General features: G+C 51.9%; 1 long non-coding RNA gene across 2 annotated transcripts in view; it reads left to right on the top strand.

Moving 5' to 3' along the window:
• The first annotated feature begins 2238 nt into the window (after window positions 1-2238).
• LOC102762310 overlaps window positions 2239-9393 on the top strand; it is a 13466-nt gene continuing 6311 nt past the window's right edge. The window contains exons 1-3 of one of the 2 annotated variants that reach the window (XR_001512640.1): window positions 2239-3343; window positions 3778-3866; window positions 4408-5310. This is a non-coding gene — a long non-coding RNA (uncharacterized LOC102762310). Of the gene's footprint in view, window positions 3344-3777; window positions 3867-4407; window positions 5311-9393 lie in introns of those variants that run through there. The other variant, XR_001512639.1, reaches the window with a different exon arrangement.

The following is a 9393-nucleotide window of genomic DNA, read 5'->3' as shown; positions in this document are numbered from 1 at the left end:
TCTTTCCCCTTCCGCACCGTCCTCTTTGGAAGGAAGTCGCTGACTGGCGTTTTCATAGATTTGCTTGCAGCTTCAGCCTTTCCCCTTCTCCCTGACAACGAGAGCAGAATTCCATGGGCGCTTGCTGATTCTTGGCACCTATCGATCTTGCCGAGAACTGGGATCTGGGTATTAACCTCGACACTTGTAATTTTGTAATTTCTGGAGGTTTTGGCACACAGGCGCATATTACCATTGTCAACAGGTCTGCCCCTTGGTTTCATCGAGCAGTCACTCCATGCTAGCACTGTGCAGAGCGCTCCCCATGTGTGAGTCATCCACACAGACCAAGGATGGAGATGCAGCTGCTCTCCCCATGATGTGGGTGAGAAATCTGATGTGTGGAAGTGGAGAGCGTCGCCCAGTTACACGGCCTGCGAGTAGCAGAGCCGTAATTCAAACCTCGGTCTGTGATCCCAGAGCTCAGCACTTCCCGTGCTTCCGGACTGGTCAAGAGCAGTCAGAGAGAAGGGAGGTTCAGCGTGTAGGCTCGGAGGTTTGAATCAGCTCTTCCATTTATGAGCTGTGTGGCCTTGGGTAAGTTACTTCACATCTCTGCGCCTTAGCTTACCTGTTCCATAGGGGCAGTGACCTTATCTTCTTAGGGCTGTTGTGAAGATGAAATTACTTAAAATGATGCTTGGCTCAGGGTAGGCAGTCAATGAGGGTTATTGTTATTGTTACTATTACGCTATTTTAAAAAATATGTAGTAGAATTGATTTTAGAGAGAGATAGGGAGAGGGACAGAAACATCAATGAGAGAGAAACATGACTGGCTGCATGCCCCCTACTGGGTATTGAGCCCACAACCTGGGCATGTGCCCTGATGGGGAACTGAGCTGTGATCTCCTGGTTCATAGCTCGATGCTCAGCCATTGAGCCACACCGGCCGGGCTCACAATGCTATTGTTCACGTCCCCCACCAAGTCCCCCACCCAGGGAAAGCACTGCCTGCTCTGGGCCGCAGTGCCCCCACCTGCCATGGGTGCTGAAGCAGAACAGGAAGGTTTAACCCTTTTTGTATCATGGACCGTTTGGGCAGGCTGGTAAAATCAGATGGGTAGAATAACTTGTCAAATAGAACCCCCCACACACTGTGACGTGTTCACTTATTAGCGCATCGAACGAGATGCGGTGTAGGTCTAGCCGCCACGGCGTTTTGAGGTAGGCATGTTCATGTTTTGAGAATTCGATGCCTGCAAATGAGACAGGATGACACCGGTCATTATTCTTAGTGACAAGGCCTTAGGGCAGTGATGGGCGAACCTATGACATGCGTGTCAGAGGTGACACGTGAACTCATTTTTTTGGTTGATTTTTCTTTGTTAAATGGCATTTAAATGTATAAAATAAATATCAAAACTATAAATCTTTGTTTTATCATGGTTGCAAATATCAAAAAAAATTTCTATATGTGACACGGCACCAGAATTAAGTTAGGCTTTTTCAAAATGCTGCCACACCGAGCTCAAAAGGTTCGCCATCACTGCCTTAGGGACTCCTCATTCCACCGTAGTTGATGCTTGTGTTCCTAATAGAAAGAAAAGCTGAATTCCAGCCACAGACTCGTGAACATTTTCCCCTCACAGCTCACAGAAGGCTGAGTTCTTAACACGGGCCTCAGAGGAAGAACCGAGAGGAGGAAGCCCAGGTCCCTTCCAGCTCTCACACCCGAGGTTGGAGTGGGATCCACGGCGTTCTGGGGTGGGGCAGGGAGCCCTGTGCTCCGAGGAGGTTGACCCCAGGATGGACGTGCCCAGGGCCTTTCCGTCGGCCTGGCCTTCCCGGATTGCTTTGTCCTGGGCATTTCAGAGAAGCTGCTGGCGGCTCCCCGCAGGGCCTTTGCCCTGGCTGATCGATGCTGGCTCTGTAGCGCTATCGACCCAGCCTTCTGTTTTCAGGAACAACCAGCCTTTCTCATTAACCCCTACCAGCCTGGCCCTGGAGAGGATGCCTTCTGTGCTGCAGGCTCAGCGCTGGGCAAGGCCGCTGTGTGGAGGAGGACACATCCGTTGGCCAAGGGCACCCACCGCAGGCCAGGAGCTATGCGGGCCCTCTGGCGTCCGTGTCCGGCTCAGTGATTGGCTGCCAGCACAGGAGCTGCACTTCAAGCCCCGAGTCTGTCTGAGCTCCACACACTGTGCTCTCTTCAGGGTAGCAGAGCCTCTACACCCGCTGCCCTACACAGGTGAGTGTGGGGTCCTTCCCACCCCGAGATGCACTCATGTATGTCCGTCCCAACACACACACACGCACGCACACACACGCACACACACACACACAGGTGAGTGTGGGGTCCTTCCCACCCCGAGATGCACTCATGTATGCCCGTCCCAACACACACACACGCGCGCACACATACATGCACACTTCCCCACCCCCCCTCAGATGCACAGGCAGGTCAGGGCTGCTCTCACCAACCCGAGAAGGAGCCAGTTCAGCCCCTGGCAGCCATCACTCACTACCCACATCTTCGGCTTATGTGTTGCCGTCCCCGGGCTTCTGCTTGGCATGCACAGTCTCTTAGGCAGTGCTAATGCTTCGGGCCTTGAAGCCTTCCTTAGCTTTCCTGGAGTGAGCAGGGCAGAGGCACGGAAGGAGAAGCTAGGGGTGTGCGGGCCGGGGACCCTGACAGGGCTAAGCCGAGGCACTCAGCAGACTGCTCGATGCAATTGACGGGAGCAGACAGTTTATCAGGCCCTCCGTCGCTCATGCTGCTACGTGGAGATGAGTCAGGTGCGGCCTCTGGGTCCAAGTCTGGGGAGGGAGGGCGGCCCTGCAGGACATAAGCCAACACGTGGCATCACAGAGATTAGCACAGGCACAGGTCAGAGTGTCACAGCAATCAGCTCACTCAGGGATCTTCAAGGGAAATATCACCCCCGGTTAGGGAGGCCCGGAGGCGGAGCTCGTCAGAGGGCAGGGGGGGAGGCACCAGGTGCGGTGAGGGGTCAGCCTGGGCCAAGGCCAGGTGTGAAAATGGGTGACATTCTGATGATGGGGTTACTCCTGCTGCCACAACAAATACCACAGGCTGGGCCTTAAACAACAGCCGGCAGTCCAAGGTCAAGGTGTCAGCAGGGTGGGTTTCCGCGAGGCCTCTCTCCGTGGCTGGTTATGGCCGCCTCCCCCCTGTGTCTTCACAGGCCTTCCTCTGTGTAAGTCTGTGCCCAGTCTCCAACCTCCTCTTCTTTATAAAGATGCTGGTCATGTTGGATGAGGGCCCACCCATGTGACCTCATGTTAACGTACTTACCTCTTGAAGACCCTACTCCAGATATAGTCACAGTCTGATGTATTGGGGTGAGGACTTCAACATATGAAATGGGAGTTGTGGGGGTCACAATTCAGCCATAGCAGGCGTTGACTGTGGCAGAGGGGGGCCTGGGCCTGGTGGGCCAGTGGGGCGGGGCAGGCGAATCAGGAAAGGCTTGACTGGGGCTTCACCTGTTGGACTCCCAGGTGCTGGCACCTGCTGGACTCCCAGTGCTGGCACCTGGACTCCCAGGTGCTGGCACCTGCTGGACTCCCAGGTGCTGGCACCTGCTCTGGCCTCGGGAGGCCATGGAAAGTGAAAGCGTCTCCTGTCCCCAGGCTCCGGGACTCCTGGGAGCGCTGTGACTGTAGGCCTGCCCACCCGCCTCTGCCCTGCTCTGTGGGAGCCCTGCCCAGCTGGGGGCATGAGGGGTGGGGGTGGGTGCAGACACTTATCAAGTAGGAAACCTCTTGCTTTGCAGAAACTCCCGTCTGGACGGACCTGATTGGATAAGACCTCACTAAGCATGCACCTCTCGGCCGCCTGCAGGAAAAGGAGCCCTTTCTGCCGGTAAGGCTTCTGCCCCCTGGGCGTCTGAGGAACCAGGCCCCTCAGTGGTGCCCACCTGCTGCACGGGGGTCAGGAGGCCCTGCAGCTCTCTGCTTCCTGCTCCCCCAGAATGTGAGGAGTCAGAATAAAGTTGCTAAGGGCCTGGCCCTTCTGGCACTGACTTCAGGATCCTGAAACTGAGAAGGAAGTGGGGGGCGGAAGGGCCAGAAAAGGCGGTGGAACCGTGTCCCCCACGCCCACCCACCGGCCAGGATGGGGAGAGCCGGGGTTTGCTTTTCCCTGGGCTTGGCCAGCTGGCGGGGGCGGGGTGGGGGGCGGCTCGCTGGATAATTCCTTTAAAAAGTCTTTATTGACCTAGTGTGTCCAGGCCATGGGTTTTAAGTGCAGAGCTTGATGGAGTTCTGCCTATGATGCATTTGTGTAACCACCGCTGGGATCCAGATATAGAACAGAGTAGAGCCCGGCGGGGAGGGAGGGGGGGTCCTCCCTCGTTCGCCTCTGCGCCCCACCCCCAGGAGCCACCGTTCTGACCATCCATTAGCTCGTGTGTCCTTGATCGTTACGTAAATGGAATCATGCAACAAGCGTTCCGTGGTGTCTGGCGTCTTAAGCCTGAGGTCCTCCCTGCGGGTTCTGCAGGAAGGCGGGAAGCCCTCCCCCTTCCGAGAGAGGCTCTTCCACACGTGCCCTGAGCTTGCTTCTCCCCAACACAGTCCTCGGCCCGTCAAGGTGCCCGTCCTTGAGTCGGGGTGGGCTGGTGACTGCTTTGACGACGACAGGGCAGCTGAGGAGTGACGCTGTGGGGCGTCCCAGGCTGAGATACGAAAGGTGGGGCAGCTTCGGCCCTGTTTGCTGGGACACTCGTGCTTGGAGCCCTGGGCACAAAGCGAGAGGTCTCACCCGCCCGAGGCTGCCGTGTTGTGATGTGAGGAAGCCACGCTGCGTGGGGAGGCCACACGAGGGGCTCCCTCCTTGGTCTGACTCTGAGCCTTCGCAGCCCCGGCGCCCGGCATGTGTATGAACCGGCCCCAGGAGACCCCAGCGCCCCACCTCCCCCGCTGGTAGGTCATCCTGGCCTGCAGGTCTTCCCAGGTGGGGCCCCCGGCATCATGGAACGGGGATAAGTCATCCCTGGTCATCCCTTTACCAAGTACCTGCTCCACACAATGCAGACATGAGAAAATGGCTGTTTTAAGTTGCTGAGTTTGGGGTAATTTGTCAGCCCTGTAATCACTGGTACACAGGGTGCAAGGGGCTGGACTCAGGAGGGCCAAGGTTAGCCTTCTCACTGGAGGAGACGTGGCGAGAACATCTGCTTTTGGGGGCCCACTGGCTGCTTCACAGCCCTGCCTACACCTCACCCTCTGCTTTTTGTTTCTCACCAGCTCTTTTTGGTTTTAGGCCAGTAGTTAATTAATTCTCTGCCTCCCCCCTGCAAAAGCAAAAGGACACCATTGCCTCCCTGTGGAGGCCCCAGAGGAGGGGACATGTAGGATATTCGAGGAGTCCAGTCAGCCTCTAGCAGGTGCAAGGAAACCGCACCGCACAGCCCCAGGCACTCAGTGCTCAAGAAATGTGTATATCGAGAGCGTCATCAGTCCCTGGTCACCGCAGGTGTCCTCTCCGTGACCTCTGGGTGGGGACACCACTCAGGGAGCAGGACTTTGGCACCTGGCTCTTGGAACTCTTTTCTGAGGGCCCAGCTCCTGGCCAACTCTGACCTTATGAAATGTCATCCTTCACCTCTATGGGTGGAGTTCATAGTACAGCACCTAAAATGACAGACCCAGCATAGTGGCTCTCCCACCTACCGGCTGTGTGACCATGGAGAAGTGCCTTGACCTCTCTCAGCCTCGGTCTCCAATTCTGTAAAAAGGGTATAAGAATAAATAGTCCTGGCTTTGTCCAGGGCTGCAGGGAAGACAAAACATATGATGATAATACATAGCCAGCATTTACTGAGTACATAGTAAGCCGTCAAGAAATGGTAGCCAAACAAAACAAACCAAACGGGAGGAGGGGAGCTGATGTGAGAGGCAGTATTATTGAATTTTTTGCAGATGAAGGAAAGGGCTGAGGTCATGGAGCTAAGAGGCGGAAGAGACGTGGTGCCGATCTGGGTCTGTGTGCTGCCAAAGCTCCTGCTCCTTCCGCTCCGTCTCTTTGTCTTCAGAGCAGGTGCCTGTGGGTCTGGAGCCCACGCATGACCTTGCAGAGCTCCGTGCCCTGCCCAGGCTCACATGTTAGTTTCCTTGGGGCATGGTGGCAGCCCTCTGGAGAGCGTCCTCTGGCCTCAGAGAGCCTCAGTGAGCTGCAGTAGCCACCGAAGAGCCCTCTGGGCCTAGGGTTGCAATACAACTGCTCTGCCTTCCAGAAAGCTCTATTTTCCCCCCCTCTGTGAACTAGATTGGATACAGAGACTTGGAAACTGTCCTTGTCTCAAGCAGGTGTCCAAGGAAGAATCTGATTTATTTTATTATTTTAACAGCTTTATTGAGATGAGTTTCATACACTGTGCAAATCACCCATGTAAGTGTGCAATTCAATGGCTTTTAGTAATAGTCACAGAGTGGTGCAACAACACAATCAATTTTAGAACATTGTCATCACTGTCCCGACACCCTGCATGCCTTGGCCATAATATTCCCCCCTGTCCCCCTCCTCAGCCCCAGGCAGCCACGAATCTCCTTTCTGTCTCTATAGCTCTGCCTATTCTAGATGTTTCATATCATCAGAATCACATGTTATGTGGTCCTTTGTGTCTGGCTTCTTTCACTTAGCATGTTTCAAGGTTCATCCATGTTGTGGTGTATATGTTTATTGCCAAATACTATTCCTTGTATGACTATTGTGTTTGGTAAGCTCTTGTGTTGCTTTCATTTTCTGGTTGTTCTGAATAATATTTTTTAACATTTGTGTGCATGTGTTGTGTGGACATAGATTTTCATTTCTGTTGGGCATGTAATGAGGAGTGGAATTGCTGGGTCATAAGTTAACTTCATGTTTAACCTTCTGAGAAACTGCTGGGCTCTTTTCAAGAAGTCGCACCACTTTTCACTCCCACCAGCATGTGAGGGTTCTCACTTCTCCACAGCCTCCCCACACCTGACTTTTTGTTGTTGTTGTTAATCTTCACCCGAGGGTATTTTTCCATTGATTTTTAGAGAGAGTGGAAGGGAAGGGGGGGAGACACACACACAGAGAAACATCAATGTGAGAGAGACACATTGATTGTTTGCCACAATTATGCCCTCTCACCCCACCTGATCAGGGCTGGGGATTGAGCCTACAACCGAGCTACATGCCCTTGACCGGAATCGAACCCATGACCCTTCGGTCTGCAGGCTGATGCTCTATCTACTGAGCCAAATCGGCTAGGGCAACACCTGACTTTTTAATTCTAGCCATCAAAAAGGGTATGATGTAGTGTGTCTTCACTTTTCCTTTCCTTTGTGTGTTGGTCTTTGTATATCTTCTTTGGAGAAGTGTGTACTCTGACCCTTTTCTGATGTGTCTATTATTGAATTGTGAGAGGTCTTTATATATTCTTGATACAACCCCTTATCCTGGTTTGTTTATAAGGATTTTTTTTTTTTTGCTATTCAGTTTTTTAAAAATATATATATTTTTATTGATTTCAGAGAGGAAGGGAGAGAGATAGAAACATCAATGATGAGAGAGAATAACTGATTGACTGCTTCCTGCATGCCCCCCACTGGGGCGGGCATCGCGCCCACAACCTGGGCTTGTGCCCTTGGCCGAAACTAAACCTGGGACCCTTTAGCCCATAGGCCGATGCTCTATCCACCAAGTCAAACCGGCTATGGCCCATTCAGTTAAAAAAACAACAAAAGACTTTATTGTTGAAAGTATTATGTATGTCCCCTTTCTCTGCCCCCCATTGACCTCCCCCAGCCCCTACCCCAGGTCTTTACCACCCTAATGTCTGTGTCCATGGGTTATGCATATATGCATACAAGTTCTTTGGTTGATCTCTTCCCACCCACCATCCCCCACCTCTCCTCTTCGAATCCATAGTCTGTTCCACGCTTCTATGTCTCTGGATCTATTTTGTTCATCAGTTTATTTTTGTTTATGAAAATCTTCAGGAAAGGCCATTTCATAGCTTCCCTGTTCTGGTGTTTATTGGCTGGAGAACAGTGTCAGATACAGGACTTTGGCTCATCCATGAGGCAGAGCTGACCCCCTGGGAAACAGCTCACATGCATTTCTGGTGCTGGTGAAACAGACAGGACCCTCCTGTTTCCCTGTTCCCCTCATTTTTCTTTCCTTTAGTGTTGTCTAAGACTGAGTATCAAGTGCCATAGCATGGAGTCACATATCAGAGTCACCTGTGGGACTCGCAACCCTCACAGCCTCACCTACCCCAGGAGTGGAGTGCTCTCCTTCCCCACTTTCATTTTGGGAACCACTCCTCACAGCAACACTTTGAGGGTAACCATGGCATGGCACAAGGTGGCCCCTGGAGGGTAGTAGTGCTGATCCCCAGACAAGGAAACAAAAATAAAAATAGCCCAGCAGCGTGGCTCAGTGGTTGAGCATCGACCTAGAAACCAGGTCAGGGTTTTTTTTTTTTTAAATTTTATTTTTTATTACAAAGGGTATTACATATGTGTCCATTTTTTTCCCCCCTGCCCTAGACAGTCCCCTAGCCCAGGTCAGGGTTTGATTCCAGGGAGAGCACATGCCCAGGTTGTGGGCTCGTTAGATATATATATAATAAAAATAAAAATAGAAGTACTATCTGATTCAGCAGCCCCATTGGTGGGCTACAGTGAAAGAATTAGAATCAGGATCATGAAGAGCTACCTACACTCCCTTTCATTGCAGCCTTATTCACAATAGCCAAGATGTGGAAGCAGCCTCAGTGTCCATCGACAGGTGACTTGATCAAGAAGCTTTGGTTATACATACAACGGAATATTATTCATCCTGAAAAGAGAAGGAAGTTCTGCTATTTGCAACAACATGGTGGATCTGGAGGACATTATGTTAAGTGAAATACGCCAGACACAAAAGGACAAAAACATACTTCATGGTCTCGCTTATATGTGGAATCTAAATAGTCAACCATACAAAGCAGATAGGAGAGCGGTAGTTGTCAGGTGCTGGGGGGAGGGAGAAATGGAGAGGTCTTGGTCAAGGGGCACAAAGTTAGGCTAAAGCCTGGAGATCTGCAGGGCATAATGCCTATAGTGAACAGTACTGTATTGTGTATTTAAAACTTTGCTAAGAGGGTAGATCTTATGTTGTGTTCTCATCACACACACACAAATAACGAGGGCAAGAGGAAACTTTTGGAGGTGGTGGATGTATTATGGCATAGGCTGTGGTGATGGTCTCATGGATATATACTTATCTCCACACTCACCAAGTTGTATACATTAAACACGTACAGCATTTTGTATGCCAATCACACCTCAATAAAGTAGTTCTAAAAAAAGAAAAAAAGAGTATCCCCTTCTTGTAGGCAGCAGTGTGTGAAGCCGGGCGAGGGGTCAGATTG

The sequence above is a fragment of the Myotis davidii genome, unplaced genomic scaffold, assembly GCF_000327345.1.
Source record: "Myotis davidii unplaced genomic scaffold, ASM32734v1 scaffold874, whole genome shotgun sequence".
NCBI lineage: Eukaryota > Metazoa > Chordata > Mammalia > Chiroptera > Vespertilionidae > Myotis > Myotis davidii.
Note: the sequence above shows the minus strand (reverse complement) of the source record. Positions and strands in the feature narration are given on the sequence as shown.